Here is a 17822-nt window from a genome sequence, read left to right as displayed (position 1 = left end):
AAAAATGTAAAGAATTTTACGATATCCTAAGGAAGAACAAGAAGTTTGAATGGACTGAGAAACATGAGAATGCTTTACAAGCCCTTAAAGAATATATGTCCTCAGCACCAGCATTATCAAAACCCGAAAAAGGAGATGTGTTATCCTTATATTTGGCGGTATCCTCAACCGCTGTAAGCGATGTCCTTGTTAAGGATCATGAAGGTACACAATATCCTATCTACTATGTAAGTAAGAGTTTACTTGATGCCGAATCCAGGTACTCACACCTCGAAAAACTTATTCTTGCATTAATCATGGCATCAACTAAGCTAAGGCATTATTTTGAAACCCATACTATTGTTGTTAGAACTAACTTTCCAATTAAGAATGTCCTCAGGAAACCAGAGATGTCAGGAAGAATGGCTAAGTGGGCAGTAAAGCTTAGTGCCCATGATATAAGATATGAGCCAAGAACAGCCATTAAATCCCAAGCACTAGCTGACTTTGTGGCTGATTTCAGTAGTGATCTACAAAGAGAAGCAGAATTGGAGGTCCAACAGCTGGATGAGACCAAGGATCCTTGGATACTACACACTGATGGATCCTCAAATGTCAAGGGCACAGGGCTCGGGATACTACTAAACTCGCCACAGGGGGACATAATACCCCACTCCATAGCCTGTGAGTTCCAAGCAACTAACAATGAGGCTGAATATGAAGCCTTAATTGCTGGCTTACAAATTGCTAAGGATATGGGGGTGAAATATCTTAAAGTATATGTAGACTCATTATTGATCACTAATCACTTTAATGGATCCTATGCTGTTAAAGGTGAAAAACTAACCAAATATTTAGAGATAGTCAAGGAATTGGCACTCTCTTTTGTCTCTTTCAGCTTAACACAGGTACCAAGGGAGGATAACACGGAAGCTGATGCATTGGCCAACTTAGGATCATCCTTAAAAATTCCAGAAGACATAAGTATCCCTATCATCCATATCCTGGCTCCTGCTATTGAAAATCAAGTGGCCATGGAAATAGAAGAGGATACTGCAGTAATCCCTAGTGAAGAAGCTCAATCTTATGCAGGATCATGGGTCTCACCAATCATGAAATACTTGCAACACGGAGAGATCCCGGTGGGAGAAAATCCTAGAGCTTTCAGGATCAAGGTATCTCAATTTACAATCTTAAATAATGTGCTATATAAACGATCCCTTGCAGGACCATATTTAAGATGTATTGAGGATCCTGAAATTGAAGAAGTGTTGAGAGACTTCCATGAAGGAGATTGTGGAAACCACACTGGGGGCAGGGCATTATTCTCAAGGATCCTTAGAACAGGATACTACTGGCCAACCATGAAAAGGGATGTTGTAGAATATGCTAGGAAATGTGATCCTTGTCAAAGACACAGCAATATCCTTCATCAACCAGCTGAATTGCTACACCCCATACCATCCTCTTGGCCATTCATGAGATGGGGGATGGATATAGTTGGCAAGCTCCCTAAAGCACCTGGTGGAAAAGTATTTATGCTTGCCATGACTGACTACTTCTCTAAGTGGATAGAAGCTGAAGCTTTTGCTCAAGTCAGAGAAAAAGAAGTTATATCCTTTATCAAAAGAAACATTATAACTAGATTTGGCATTCCCTCTGAAATTGTATGTGATAATGGTTCCCAATTCATTGGAAGCAGAACTACTAACTTTTGTGACAGTTGGGGAATCAAGATGATAACATCAACACCAGTTCATCCACAAGCCAATGGCCAAGCAGAATCATCCAACAAGATCATCATCAACAATCTAAAGAAGAAGCTAGGATCCAAGAAGGGAAAATGGGCAGAGGAGTTACCTTATGTGCTATGGGCTGATAGAACAACTCCCAAGAATGCCACTGGTCAAACACCTTTTTCTTTAGTATTTGGGGCAGAAGCAGTGATCCCAACAGAGATGGTGATCCCAACTGCTAGAACAAGTGCTCGTGATCCTGAAGAAAATGCTGCAATCCTGGCTCAGGATTTGGATACTATTGAGGAAATCAGGGATCTGGCTAGGATAAGGATGGCAAGCTACCAACAAAGAATGGCTGGTGCTTACAACAAAAATGTTAGGATAAGGAAGTTCCAAGTCGGAGATATGGTGTTGAGAAAAACATTCCAAAACACTATTAATCCTGCTGACGGGAAGTTAGCACCAAAGTGGGAAGGCCCTTACTTGATTGAAGCTGAAGCAGGAAAGGGGGCATACAGGTTGCTAACCATGGAAGGAAATTTGTTACCAAGAGCCTGGAATGCTGTTCACTTGAAGAAATATTTCATGTGAACATGATCCTTCAAGCATGTGATCCTTATATTGAAGTATCCTTGAAGGATCCCGATGACATCAGTGATCCTTACTCTGGTAATGTGCTTATCCTAAAACTATTACATTTCCTTACTTTTTACCAAAGGATAAGGATCCTGTATCCTTCATCCTCTTCTCACGAACCATTTGAGTTATGATAGTTCAGGTATCTACGGCATATCGTCAAGAATCTTCAAAAGCAACGCAGATCCTTGGGCTTGTCCCCAGTTATCCTTGGGATTATCCCCAGTTTCCGCCAGCAGCGCACGATGATCCTGATATAGTTCACGTCTTTGGGACCAGTACCCACTTCCGGGGCTGACAACCTCATCGTACTGGCTATACCCAGGATCCTCCGTATAACGGTAGACGTACCATACATCCGTTCCTAAGGTTTCTAACGTTTTCACGTTAGCTAAGGTTTTGACATTTTCATGTCACTAAGTTTGGATAGTCGCTAGTAAGGGCCATACTCTAGTTTACATACGATCCTTTGGGCTTGTCCCCAGTTATCCTTTGGGCTTGTCCCCAGTGATCCTCCGGGATCATCCTCAGTTATCCTTTGGGCATGTCCCCAGCTACTAATTTATCTTTTACATTGGCTTAGTCCCAAGATATGTTCCATTTTTCAGGTTCTCGAAGTTAAACAAAAAATGAGGATCCTTAATCCTTATCATCCATTAAAATTTCACTTATGGTTATCTTGATTAAAGGTTAGGATCCTAACTTGGATCCTCAGGTATGATCCTTGACTCTTTTGATTATACTAAACAACCCCTACTATCCTTGAAAGTTTTCGATTATAGGATATTTGATCCAGGATCATATCCTAAATTTCTTAAACATAATTTGCTCAAACTTTTCTTACTCAAACGAACATGTGTCAAAACCATTGAAAATAAAAAGGATAATAACACAAGATAAGCGACAAAAGTTTAAAATTTTATTTATTAACGAAAGGATTAACCCTTCAAAAGTTGTCAAAATTGCCAACCCACGTTTCTACCAGCAAAACGTGGCCCGTCCACATGGGTTGGCAAAGGGTGTCCATTGTCTTTGCGGTCTTAGCAGGTGCAGGAAATTAAAGGCGGCAGGATCACAAAGGCTTAATCCCCCAAACAGAGGATCCCTCCACCATTTGTGACCCTACCTATTGTTCTAAGGATCCATGATCCTTAACCCTAAGAGCTATTGTTCAAATTACAGACCATAATTGTTCCAAATACCACTACCACAAACCACTACCAAACTCAAAAAAAATTGGGCTCCGGCCTAGTCTCGAAATATCCATCATCGCCCAATCCAGCAGCTCACACCTTTGCTGCTCCATCACCACCAGCTTCTCCACCCTGATCCTTGTCAGCATCACCGCCCTCCAGCATTGGGATCTCCTCTGCTTCGTCCTCATCCTCCAGCTCTGCCAATCTTGCCTTCCAACCCTCCACGTCCCATGAGCTCTTGTCAAAGGCAGGATCCTGAGCCTCCACAGCCATTTGTAGTTGTATCTTGTACATAGCAGTTGCGGCAGAGACCTTGGCATCCTGGATGATCTCCTGCTTCTCGCCATCCATGTCAATTAGCCTTTGAGCAGCCTCATCCTTTGTAGCCCGGAGTTCCTTCTCAAGATCGGCTATCTTGAGATCCTTTAACACGCCCATTTGTTGGAGGTCGGCGATTTGGCTCTCCTGATCCTCGACGTGGCCAAGGTAGGTCTCAATCTCAGCAAGTTTCTGCAAAAGAGAAAAAAGGTAAGTTCAGGATCAGGTGATCCTCAAAAAGCAGGATATACAGGCAGAATATACAAGCAGGATATTCGAGAAGGATAACCAACAGGGGCAATGATCCTTACCTCATTGACATAGTCAAGGAACTGTTGGCGGATCAGGGGAAATCCTTGGAGATCCTCAGGAGCCTTCCTCTTCTTCCCCTTACCTCTAACAGGTGCTTTAGGAGCCGAAGCAGAGGGACTGGCAACAGAAGCCTTCTTTCGTGAAGACTTGACGTTGGCAAGTTCATCAATCCCGAACTTGGATGCAGACTTGGCAGACTTAGCAGGTTTCCCAGCGCCTACACAACCAAAACAAGATAAGTTCCCTTACTAACTAAACAATCTTACATATAACTTACTTTCTAATAAGGATACTTACTTGACATAGTGGCAGATGCGGAGGATACTTCTTGAGAATCTTGGACGGTGACTTGAAAACTTCTGATTTCAGGATCAAGCTTCTTGAAAGCAAGGACCCTCTCTCTGGCAGCAGGGGTTAACTTGAGATGAGCAATGGAGACAGCTGCACAATAAACAAAAAAACAAGACATTAGTGATCCTCATCATAAGAGACCAGTCTGATGGTGATCCTTCCAGGATCCTCTATCCTACCATGGGTGGCCCACTCCTTGGGCAGATTATTCCCATCAGGGAGGGAATCCCTTCTCACAAAGAAGAAACGACGCTTCCAGTTTGTGTCATTTTTGGTAACTTTCAAAACAGGGTGATCCTCCCCGGCCTTCCGTTTCAGCAAATATCGATGAGAACCAAACGTGGTAAGATCATAAAGCGCGGCCAGCTCTGCCATCCCTAAATCAATCCCCTCCTGCTCGATGATCCTCTCGAAGGTATACAAGACCCTCCAGATCATCGGCATAGCTTGGATATAAGATATGCCGGTCAAAGAAAAGAAAGATTGGGTGAAGGCCGGAAAAGGATACGAATATCCTATGGTAAACGGAGTTGCAGGAAAGATCACCCAGGTGTCTGAAACAAAGTCACTCAAAGCAGTAGATGTGAAGGATTTGAAAACAGCATCCGCCGGAAAGCAATGACGAATCCTATCTACATGAGCATCGGTGAAACAACATCTCTCCGTAGGAGAGTCCTTAATGATCCCTTGGCTTTTCAGGGGACTGTTCTTCTCGTGATCCTTATGGGGAGAGTTTCGGAGCAACATCCTCACAGCAGAATAAAAACAGGGGAGCAGAAAAACAGAGCAAGAGAAGGAAGAATGAAAAGAGAAGAAAAGAGAATACCTGATCGATCTTTGGTAGCGATTATAAAGGGAAGATATCTCGAATTTAAATGCAGAGTGATCCCAACCCTATCTCCTATTTATAATCATGATTTGCAGGGATTGTCACATCTATGACGTAAGGGTTGCAACGGCTAGTTCGAGATTAACGGCTAGTTATTCTAGTCATTCGTTGCAGATAAGATCAAAGCAAAATATAACTTGTTTATTTACAATAAACTCCTTATATTTTGGGGGCAATTGTTAGGGCTGGATTTTTATTATACGTGATCCTTATACGTGATCCTAACCAGTGATCCTTGTTTCTTTGGCAGACAGTGATCCTCAGCAGGACTTCAGGAACAGGATCATGGACCATCAAAGGATCCTCATGCTAACAGTTACCTTCGTTTAAAACAATGTTATTTTGCAGGAACATCTAGCAGGATACGCTCTTAGCATCATAATCAAGGGACGCGTCTTCACAATTATAGCATGAGCTTAATCGAAGATAGACGTTGCAAAGGATATGGAAACTTAGCTTGATTTATGGGTGGCAATTTAGGCTAGATTGTCTTTTATTTCTAAATGGGTAATGAGCTGATTATTAGTCTATTTACCTAAAATAGGTCACCTACACTTGTATAAATACCACTCTTCCTCATTTGGAAGAACACACGACGACGACACACAACACAACTCTCACACGCTTAGACACTCGAAACTATAGTGATCCTTGTACTCAGCTCATTATCATCCAAAGTTGTAACTATTTTTCATATATTGAAGTTTGGTGATCGGTAGTTGCCATCACCCGAGGTTTTTTATGCCGGAGATCATACGTTGATCAAGGGCTTTTTCCTCGTATAAATCATTGTGTCTTTGCATATTTCTCATAAAAGTGATCCTTTACTTTTTCTACAAACCAAGCATCATACCCCATTTACATAAAGTTTGGTTACATTATCCTTGGGTGATTTTTGACCAAAACACCACAGATGTCTGATCCTCCAGAAATAAAGTTTATCACTTGTGCATCTGCCGGAGGGGCTGGAGCTTTTTCAGGGATCCTTTCAGGATCCTGAGTCCTTGGCTTTTTTCTTCCCAGCAACTCTTTTAAATGCCCCTTGCTCAGCAGATATCCAATTTCCTTTCTCAATGCAATGAATTCCTCTGTTAAATGCCCAAAATCCTCATGGTATGCACACCACTTTGATTTGTCTTTAACTGCGGCCGGTTTGTCATTTTTTCTAGGCCATCTGGCTTTTTCTCCTAGATTCTGCATTGCAAGGATTAGTTCATGGTTATCAACGGAAAAACAATATTCAGAAATTGGAGGATAATCCTCATCATCCTCTTCTTGGTCAACAGCATGCACGTTCTGGTTGTCAGTTCTGTTATAGGATTTGAATTTGTTGTTCTTGAACGAGGATCCTTGCTTTTCTTGTTTTGAGGATCCTGCCAGTCTCTCCTGGATCCTCTTGTCATCCTCTAGCCGGATGAACCTGAGTGCCCGAGTCCTTACTTCATCTAGGTTTCTGCATGGTGTCATAACAAGATCATCATAGAACAATGAATCCCTAAGCAATCCCATTTTGAAGGCCTCAACAGCCGTGGCTATATCCAAGTTGGGAATGTCCAAGGATTCTTTACTAAATTTGGTTATATAATCCCTTAATGATTCATTATGACACTGAGTTATCCTATATAAATCACTAGTTAATCGTTCAAATTTTCTACTACAAGAAAATTGATTATTGAATAAGTTAACTAGATTAGCAAATGAAGTAATAGAGTAAGGGGGAAGACTTAGCAGCCATTTGAGAGTTGATCCAGTAAGAGTGGATCCAAATCCCTTGCATAGGCATGCTTCCTTTAACCTTTCTGGAATCGGATTGATTTCCATCCTCTCCCTGTATTGTGCTATGTGTTCCTCAGGATCCGTCGAACCATCATACAGCTTCATAGTTGGAATATGGAATCTTTTGGGTATCTCAGCATCACAAATTGGTGGTGCAAAACGAGATATCTTATGGCTTCCATCTGCAATCTCCGGGATAGGTTTGACCACCCCTGGAACACTTGATATCATATCCTTCAGTTTTTGCAGCTCTTTGGCCATAGCATGGTTGATACCTGCATCCTGCATGAATCCATGGTTAGTGGTAAGAGAATTATTAAAAGTGTTACCTCCTATTGGGTTCAAGTTAGGAACACTGGATGTGAATCCATATTGCTGGGACTCTGGGATGATGGAGGGACCAGTGGAAGCAATGGTCTGCATTGGAATAAAATCTCCCTGATGGACATCTGAACTTCCTGTTTGCAAACTCTTCAAGGATCCTGGCATCTGGAAGGATCCCTGAAACTGGGATGATCCTGGAACAAAGGATGATCCTTGAACCTGGGATGATCCTGGAACAAAGGAGGATCCTTGAACCTGGGATGATCCTGGAACAAAGGAGGATCCTTGAACCTGTTGTGCTCCTGAGTAGGCTCCTGAATTCATGAAGGATCCCATATGCTGAGGATAGGATCCTGCTGGCTGGAAATATGAACCTGATGCCTGAGTCACTATTGCTGAACCAAAGTGCACTCCTCTTGGTCCACCCACATGTTGAATATCTGGAACCTCTGATAGCTGAGAAGTAATCACCGGAGTATCAAAATTCAAAGATTTGGGCACTAGTGGAGAATGATCTTCCACCGCTTTCTTTTGTTTCTTGAGATCTCCGATGTCTCAATTTAGTAGATGCCATAATTAATGCAAGGATAAGTTTTTCTAAGTGTGAATACCTGGATTCAGCATCAAGTAAACTCTTACTTACATAATAGACATGATGTTGTGTACCTTCGTGATACTTAACAAGGACCGCACTTACTGCTTTTGAGGATACCGCTAGGTATAAGTGTTTTGGTCAAAAATCACACAAGGATAATGCAACCAAACTCTCTGTAACGGGGAATGATGCTTGAAACGATGAATAAAGAAAAGGATCACTTAAATGTAAATTGCACAAGTGACACAAAGATTTATACGTGGAAAAAGCCCTTGATCAATGAATGATCTCCGGCATAAAAAACCTCGGGTGATGGAAACTACCGATCACCAAGTTCAAATATAACAAATAATGTTTACAACTTCGGAAAATAACGAGCTAGGTACAAGGATCACTATGGTTTAGTGTTAGGGCTGGATTTTTATAACACATGATCCTTACATGTGATCCTAACCAGTGATCCTTGTTTCTTTGACAGATAGTGATCCTCAGCAGAGTTCCAGGATCAGGATCACGGACCATCATAGGAATCCTCATGCTAACAGTTGTTTTCATTAAATTTAATGTTATCTTGCAGGAATGTCTAGCAGGATCCGCTCTTAGCATCACAAACAAGGGACGCGTCTTTACAACTTTGGCATATGCTTAATCAGAGATGAACGTTGTAGAGGATATGGAAACTCGGCATGATTTAAGGGCGATAATATAGGCTAGATTTACTTTTATTTCTAAAGGGGTAATGAGCTGATTGTTAGTCTATTTACCTAAAATAGGTCACTCACACTTGTATATATAACACTCTTCCCCATTCGGAAGACACACAACACATTTCTCACACGCCTAGACACTCGATACTATAGTGATCCTTGTACTCAGCTCATTATCATCCGAAGTTGTAACCATTTTTTGTTATATTGAAGTTTGGTGATCGGTAGTTGCCATCACCCAAGGTTTTTTATGCCGGAGATCATACATTGATCAAGGGCTTTTTCCTCGTATACATCCTTGTGTCACTTGCATATTTCTTACCAAAGTGATCCTTTACTTTCTCAACAAACTAAGCATCATTCCCCGTTTACTTAGAGTTTGGTTGCATTATCCTTGTGTGATTTTTGACCAAAACAGTTTGGCGCCCACCGTGGGGCAATTGGTGCTTCATTCATAAAAAAATTTTCTGTTGGTGACCATTCCGGAGTGTTGCATGGCTTCGTCGTTGAAGAATACCTCCACAGCGATGTCGGCAGTCAATTCATCTGCTGGATCTCAGAAAAATGCTGAGAAGAGACCAACTTCTATCTCCTCTATCTTCTGCTTTAACTTCTTCTGTTCCCAGTACTAGTGATATATTTACTTTGATTTTGCAGATGAGGGATCGTATGCAGCAGCAGGATGAAACTAATGACAGGATCCTCAGAGAAATCGGAGATCTCAAAAGGCAAAAGAAAACGGCAGAGGATCATTCCCCACTGATGCCCAAATCTTTGAATTTTGATACTCCAATGATTACTTCTCAGCCATCAGAGGTCCCAGACATTCAATATATGGGTGGATCAAGAGGAGTGCATTTCGGCCCAGCAACAATGACTCAGGCATCAGGATCATATTTCCAACCGGCGGGATCCTACGCCCCGCATTTGGGATCCTTCATGAGCTTAGCATCCTCCTTTATCCCAGGATCATCCCAGGTTCAAGGATCCTCCTTCGTTCCGGGATCATCCCAGGTTCAAGGATCCTCCTTTGTTCCAGGATCATCCCAGGTTCAAGGATCCTCCTTCGTTCCGGGATCATCCCAGGTTCAAGGATCCTCCTTTGTTCCAGGATCATCCCAGGTTCAAGGATCCTCCTTCGTCCCAGGATCATCCCAGATTCAAGAATCCCTACAGATACCAGGATCCTTGAAGAATTTGCAAACAGGAAGCCTAGATGTCCATCAAGGAGATTTTATTCCAATGCAGACCATTGCTTCCACTGGTCCATCCATTATCCTAGAATCCCAGCAATATGGATTCACACCCAATGTTCCTAACTTGAACCCGATGGGAGGTAACACCTTAAATAATTATCTTACCACTAACCATGGATTCGTGCAGGATACAGGTATCAATCATGCTATGGCCAGGGAGTTACAGAAGCTGAAGGATATGATCTCAAGTGTTCCAGGGGTAGTCAAGCCTATCCCGGAGATTGCAGATGGAAGCCATAAGGTATCTCGTTTTGCACCACCAATTTGTGATGCAGAGGTACCCAAAAGGTTCCATATCCCTACTATGAAGCTGTATGATGGTACAACGGATCCTGAGGAGCACATAGCACAATACAGGGAGAGGATGGAGATCAATCCAATCCCAGAAAAGTTAAAGGAAGCATGCCTATGTAAAGGATTTGGATCCACCCTTACTGGATCAGCTCTTAAATGGCTGCTAAGTCTTCCCCCTTACTCTATCACTTCATTTGCTAATTTAGTTAATTTGTTCAATAATCAATTCTCTTGTAGTAGAAAATTTGAAAGATTAACTAGTGATTTATATAGGGTAACTCAAAGTCATAATGAATCATTAAGGGATTATATAACTAAATTCAGTAAAGAATCCTTGGACATTCCCAACTTGGATATGGCCACGGCTGTTGAGGCCTTCAAAATGGGACTGCTTAAGGATTCATTGTTCTATGATGATCTTGTTATGACACCGTGCAGGAACCTAGATGAAGTAAGAACTCGGGCACTCAGGTTCATCCGGTTAGAGGATGACAAGAGGATCCAGGAGAGACAAGTAGGATCCTCAAAACAGGAGAAGCAAGGATCCTCCTTCAAGAGCAATAAATTCAAATCCTACCATAGAAATGACAACAAGAACGTGCATGATGTTGACCAAGAAGAGGATGATGAGGATTATCCTCCGATTTCTGAATATTGTTTTTCTGTTGACAATCATGAACTAATCCTTGCAATGCAGAATCTAGGAGAAAAAGCCAGGTGGCCCAGAAAGAATGATAAACCATCCGGGACTAAAGACAAGTCAAAGTGGTGTGCATACCACGAGGATTTCGGGCATCTAACTGAAGAGTGCATCGCATTAAGAAAGGAAATTGGATATCTGCTAAGCAAGGGACATTTGAAAGAATTGTTGGGAAGGAAAAAGCAAAAGACTCAGGATCCTGAAAGGATCCCTGAAAAGGCTCCAGCCCCTCCGGCGAATGCACAAGTGATCAACTTTATTTCCGGAGGATCAGACATCTGTGGTACATCCTTCTCAGCGGCTAAAAGGCATGCAAAGGAAGCAAAAATGGATAATGGAGAAAAACCTATCCGAACATCAAGTATCTCGGAAGGAAATACGATAACATTTGATGAGGATGATCGCATTAACATCCAGGATCCTCATCATGATAGTTTAGTTATTACTCTCCTTATTTCTAACCATTTTGTCCGCAGGATCCTTATCGACGGAGGAAGCTCAGTAAACATTATCCAGCTTGATGTTCTAAAGAAAATGGGTATCCCGGAATCAGACATCACACCAAGATCCTCCGTGCTTGTGGGATTCAGTGGAGAAACTAAGAAAACCCTGGGGGACATTAAACTCCCAATCTACGTGGAAGGATTACATAAATATCAAAAATTTTGTGTTATTGACTGTTTATCTTGTTGTAATGTTATCCTTGGCAGGCCCTGGATACATGATATGAAAGCAGTCCCATCCACCTACCATCAATGTGTGAAACTCCCTAGCCCATGGGGGATAATCAAGATCGACAGTGATCAGCAGGAGGCTAAGGATTGTTATACCTCATCCATGAAACCAACCTCGAAGCCAAGGGAGCAATAGCAATTACAGTATCCTCCAAGAAATGTATTGGAGGCAAGGGAACAGGATGTGGACGAAATCCTTTTGGATCCTAGTGATCCTGAATCAAAAATCTATATCGGATCAGGGATCCTTGGCAAATTGAAAGAAGACATAATATCCTTCCTCAAAAGAAGAAAATCTACCTTTGCATGGAAACATGAAGATATGACAGGTATATCTAAGGATATTATCACTCATAAACTTGGCATTGACAGGTCGATCAAACAAATCCATCAAAAAAGGAAGAAGTTTGCACCAGAAAGGAATGCCATTATCCAGGAAGAAGTAGAAAGACTACTTCGAGCAGGTATGATCAGGGAGGTAAAATATCCAAAATGGTTAGCCAATGTGGTTGTTGTCCAAAAGAAAAACGGAAAGTGGAGGGTATGTGTCGATTTCACTGATCTGAATAAGGCATGTCCCAAGGATCCTTTCCCATTACCCCATATTGACTCCATGGTGGATGCAACGGCGGGGTATGAACTGTTAACCTTTATGGATGCATCATCTGGATTCCAACAAATTCAGATGGAGCCATCTGACCAAGAGGATACGGCCTTTATGACCCCAACCGGTTTATATTGCTATATTGCCATGCCTTTTGGACTAAGAAATGCAGGTGCAACATATCAAAGGCTGGTGAATATGATGTTCAAAGACCAAATTGGACAGACTATGGAAGTATACATAGATGATATGGTAGTAAAGTCAAAGAAAGCTGAGGATCACCTAAGGGACTTGGAGGAAGCATTTGATATCCTTGATAATTATAACATGAAGCTTAATCCTTCGAAATGTCACTTTGGTGTTAAAGCAGGTAAATTTCTAGGATATATGGTAACTCAGAGGGGCATTGAAGCAAGCCCGGAACAAATTAAAGCACTGATAAATATCAAGTCCCCTGCCAATGCTAAGGATGTGCAAAGGCTGACAGGCAGGATAGCAGCCCTAAACAGGTTCATATCAAAATCCTCAGAAAGATGTAAAGAATTTTATGATATCCTAAGGAAAAACAAGAAATTTGAATGGACTGAAAAGCATGAGAATGCTTTACAAGCCCTTAAAGAATATATGTCCTCAGCACCAGCATTAATGAAACCCGGAAAAGGAGATGTGTTATCCTTATACCTGGCGGTATCCTCAACCGCTGTAAGTGCAGTCCTTGTTAAGGATCACGAAGGTACACAACATCCTATCTACTATGTAAGTAAGAGCTTACTTGATGCCGAATCCAGGTACTCACACCTTGAAAAACTTATTCTTGCATTAATTATGGCATCAACTAAGTTAAGACATTATTTTGAAACCCATACTATTGTTGTTAGAACTAATTTTCCAATCAAGAATGTCCTCAGGAAACCAGAGATGTCCGGAAGGATGGCTAAGTGGGCAGTAAAGCTTAGTGCCCATGATATAAGATATGAGCCTAGAACAGCCATTAAATCCCAAGCACTAGCAGACTTTGTGGCTGATTTCAGTAGTGATCTAAAAAAGGAAGCAGAATTTGAGGTCCAGCAGCTAGATGAAACCAAGGATCCTTGGATACTACACACTGATGGATCCTCAAATATCAAAGGCACAGGACTCGGCATACTACTAAAATCGCCACAGGGGGACATAATACCCCACTCCATAGCCTGTGAGTTCCAAGCAACCAACAATGAGGCTGAATATGAAGCCTTAATTGCTGGTTTACAAATTGCTAAGGATATGGGAGTCAGATACCTTAAAGTATACGTAGACTCATTACTAATCACTAATCACTTTAATGGATCCTATGCTGTTAAAGGAGAAAAACTAACCAAATATTTAGAGATAGTCAAAGAATTGGCACTCTCTTTTGTTTCTTTCAGTTTAACACAGGTACCAAGGGAGGAAAATACAGAAGCTGATGCATTGGCCAATCTAGGATCATCCTTGAAGATCCCAGAGGATATAAGTATCCCCATCATCCATATTCTAGCTCCTGCTATTGAAAATCAGGTGGCCATGGAAATAGAAGAGGATACTGCAATGATCCCTAGTGAAGAAACTCAATCTTATTCAGGATCATGGATCTCACCAATCATGAGATACTTACAACACGGGGAGATTCCTATGGGAGAAAATCCTAGAGCTTTCAGGATTAAGGTATCTCAATTCACAATCTTAAATAATGTATTATATAAGCGATCTCTTGCAGGACCATATTTAAGATGTATCGAGGATCCTGAAATTCAAGAAGTGTTGAGAGACTTCCATGAAGGAGATTGTGGAAACCATACTGGGGGCAGGGCATTGTTCTCAAGGATCCTTAGAACAGGATACTACTGGCCAACTATGAAAAGGGATGCTGTAGAATATGCTAAGAAATGTGATCCTTGTCAAAGACACAGCAATATCCTTCATCAGCCAGCTGAATTTTTGCATCCAATACCATCCTCTTGGCCATTCATGAGATGGGGGATGGATATAGTTGGCAAGCTCCCTAAAGCACCTGGTGGAAAAGTATTTATGCTTGCCATGACCGACTACTTCTCCAAGTGGATAGAAGCTGAAGCTTTTGCTCAAGTCAGAGAAAAGGAAGTTATATCCTTTATTAAGAGAAACATTATAACCAGATTTGGCATTCCCTCTGAAATTGTATGTGATAATGGTTCCCAATTCATTGGGAGCAGAACCACTAACTTTTGTGACAGTTGGGGAATTAAGATGATAACGTCAACACCAGTCCATCCACAAGCCAATGGTCAAGCAGAATCATCCAACAAGATCATCATCAACAACCTGAAGAAGAAATTAGGATCCAAGAAGGGGAAATGGGCAGAGGAATTGCCTTATGTGCTGTGGGCTGATAGGACAACTCCCAAGAATGCCACTGGTCAAACACCCTTCTCTTTAGTATTTGGGGCAGAAGCAGTGATCCCAACAGAAATGGTGATTCCAACTGCAAGAACAAGTACTCGTGATCCTGAAGAGAATGCTGCAAACCTAGCTCAAGACTTGGATACTATTGAGGAAATCAGGGATCTGGCTAGGATAAGGATGGCAAGCTACCAACAAAGAATGGCTGGTGCCTACAACAAAAATGTCAGGATAAGGAAGTTCCAAGTCGGGGATATGGTATTGAGAAAAGCATTCCAAAACACCATCAATCCTGCTGACGGAAAATTGGCACCAAAATGGGAAGGCCCTTACTTGATTGAAGCCGAAGCAGGAAAGGGGGCATACAGATTGCTAACCATGGAAGGAAATTTGTTACCAAGAGCCTGGAATGCTATTCACTTAAAGAAGTATTTCATGTGAACAGGATCCTTCAAGCATATGATCCTTACATTGGAAGCATCCTCGAAGGATCCCGGCGACATCAGTGATCCTTTACTCTGGTAAAGTCCTTATCTCAAAACATTTCCATTTTCTTATTTTTACCTAAGGATAAGGATCACTTATCCTTCATCCTTCTCTCACGAGAATTTGAGTTCTGATAGTCCAGGTATCCTCAGCATATTATCGATAGTCTTCAAAAGCATCTCAGATCCTTGGGTTCAACCCCAGTTATCCTTGGGCTTGTCCCCAGTTTTCGCCTGTAGTGCACGATGATCCTGGTATAGTTCACGTCTTTGGGACCAGTACCCACTTTAGGGGCTGACAACCTCATCGTACTGGCTATATCTAGGATCCTACGTATAATGGTAGACGTACCATACATCCGTTCCTATGGTTTCTAACGTTTTCACGTTAGCTAAGGTTTTGACATTTTCATGTCACCAAGTTTGGATAGTCGCCAGTAAGGGCCATACTCCAGTTTACATACGATCCTTGGGCTTGTCCCCAGTTATCCTTTGGGCTTGTCCCCAGTGATCCTTTGGGCTTGTCCCCAGTTATCCTTTGGGCTTGTCCCCAGTGATCCTTTGGGCTTGTCCCCAGTTATCCTTTGGGCTTGTCCCCAGTGATCCTTTGGGCTTGTCCCCAGTTATCCTTTGGGCATGTCCCCAGCTATTAATTTATCTTTTACATTGGCTTAGTCCCAAGCTATGTTCCATTTTTCAGGTTTTCGAAGTTAAACAAATAAGGATCCTTAATCCTTATTATCCGTTAAAATTTCACTTATGGTTATCTTGATTAAAGGTTAGGATCCTAACTTGGATTCTCAGGTATGATCCTTGACTATTTTGATTATACTTGTTATTTTGAATAACCCTTACACTTTGACAACTAAACCTATGATCCTCGATCATAAACTATTTTTGAAAATTTTTCGATTACAGGATATTTGATCCAGGATCATATCCTAAAATGATTGAACATGATTTGCTTAACAATTGGAAAATAAAAGGATAAACAAAGGATAACAACACGAGATAAGCCAGAAAGATTAGAGTTATTTTATTAACAAAGGATTTTAAAACCCTTTCAAAAGTTGTCAAAATTGCCAACCCACGTTTCTACCAGCAAAACGTGGCCCGTCCACATGGGTTGGCAAAGGGTGTCCATTGTTTATGCGGTCATAGCAGGTGCAGGAAAGTAAAAGCGGCAGGATCACAAAGGCTTCATCCCCCAAACAGAGGATCCCTCCACCATTTGCGATCCTACCTATTGTCCAAAGGATCCAGGATCCTTAACCCTAAAAACTATTGTTTGAGTTACAGACCATAAATTGTTTCAAAACATCACAACCACAAAAAAAAACCACTACCAAATTTTAAAAAATTGGGCTCCGGCTATGTCTAGAAATTTCCATCATTGCCCAATCTTGCAGCTCAAACCTTCGCTGCACCATCACCACCAGCTCCACTTGCTTCCCCATGATCCTTGCCAACATCACCACCTTCAAGCATAGGGATCTCCTCGGCCTCATCATCATCCTCCAGCCCTCCACATCCCATGTGCTCTTGTCAAAGGCAGGATCCTGAGCCTCCGCAGCCATCTGCAATTGGATCTTATACATGGTTATCGCAGCAGAGACCTTGGCGTCCTGAGTAATGTCATGCTTCTCATAATCAAAATTGATCAGCATCCTGGCAGCTTTATCCTTGGTGGCCCGGAGCTCCTTCTCAAGATCAGCAATCTTGAGATCCTTCAGCACACCCATCTGTTGGAGGTCGGCAATTTGGCGGTCTTGATCCTCAACATGGCCAATATATGTTTCTATTTCAGCGAGTTTCTGCAGAAAGGGAAAAGGGTAAGTTCAGGACCAGGTGATCCTCAAACAACCAGGATATACAAGCAGGATATACAAGCAGGAGCAGTGATCCTTACTTCGTTAACGTAATCAAGAAACTGTTGGCGGAGCAGGGGAAATCCTTGAAGATCCTCAGAGGCCTTCCTCTTCTTTCCTTTACCCCTAATAGGTGCTTTAGGGGCTGAAGCAGTTGGACTGGCAGCAGGAGTCTTCTTCCTCGCAGATTTGACATTGGCAAGATCATCAATGCCAAACTTGGAGGCAGATTTAGCAGATTTTCCAGCACCTACACAACCAAAATCAGATAAGTATTCTAACTAATTTAAAAAAAATCCCTACATGAAACTACTTTTTAATCAGGATACTTACTTGACATTGTGACAGAGGCAGAGGATACTTCTTGGGAATCTTGAGTAGCAACCTGGAAAGTTCTTGTCTCCGGATCAAGCTTCTTGAAGGCTAAAAGTCTCTCTTTTGCAGTAGGTGTCAACTTCAGACGAGAGATGGAGACAGCTGCACAATAAACAAAAAACAAAAGAAAATATTAGTGATCCTCATCCTAAGGAACAAAGCTTATGGTGATCCTTCCAGGATCCTCTATCCTACCATGAGTAGCCCACTCTTTGGGCAGATCCTTCCCATCAGGAATGGTATCCCTCCTAACAAAGAAGAACCGTCGCTTCTAATTCGTGTCGTTC

This window comes from Helianthus annuus, chromosome 3 (genome assembly GCF_002127325.2).
Source record: "Helianthus annuus cultivar XRQ/B chromosome 3, HanXRQr2.0-SUNRISE, whole genome shotgun sequence".
Lineage (NCBI taxonomy): Eukaryota > Viridiplantae > Streptophyta > Magnoliopsida > Asterales > Asteraceae > Helianthus > Helianthus annuus.
The sequence above is the reverse complement of the archived record's forward strand: the minus strand, read 5'-3'. Positions refer to the sequence as shown.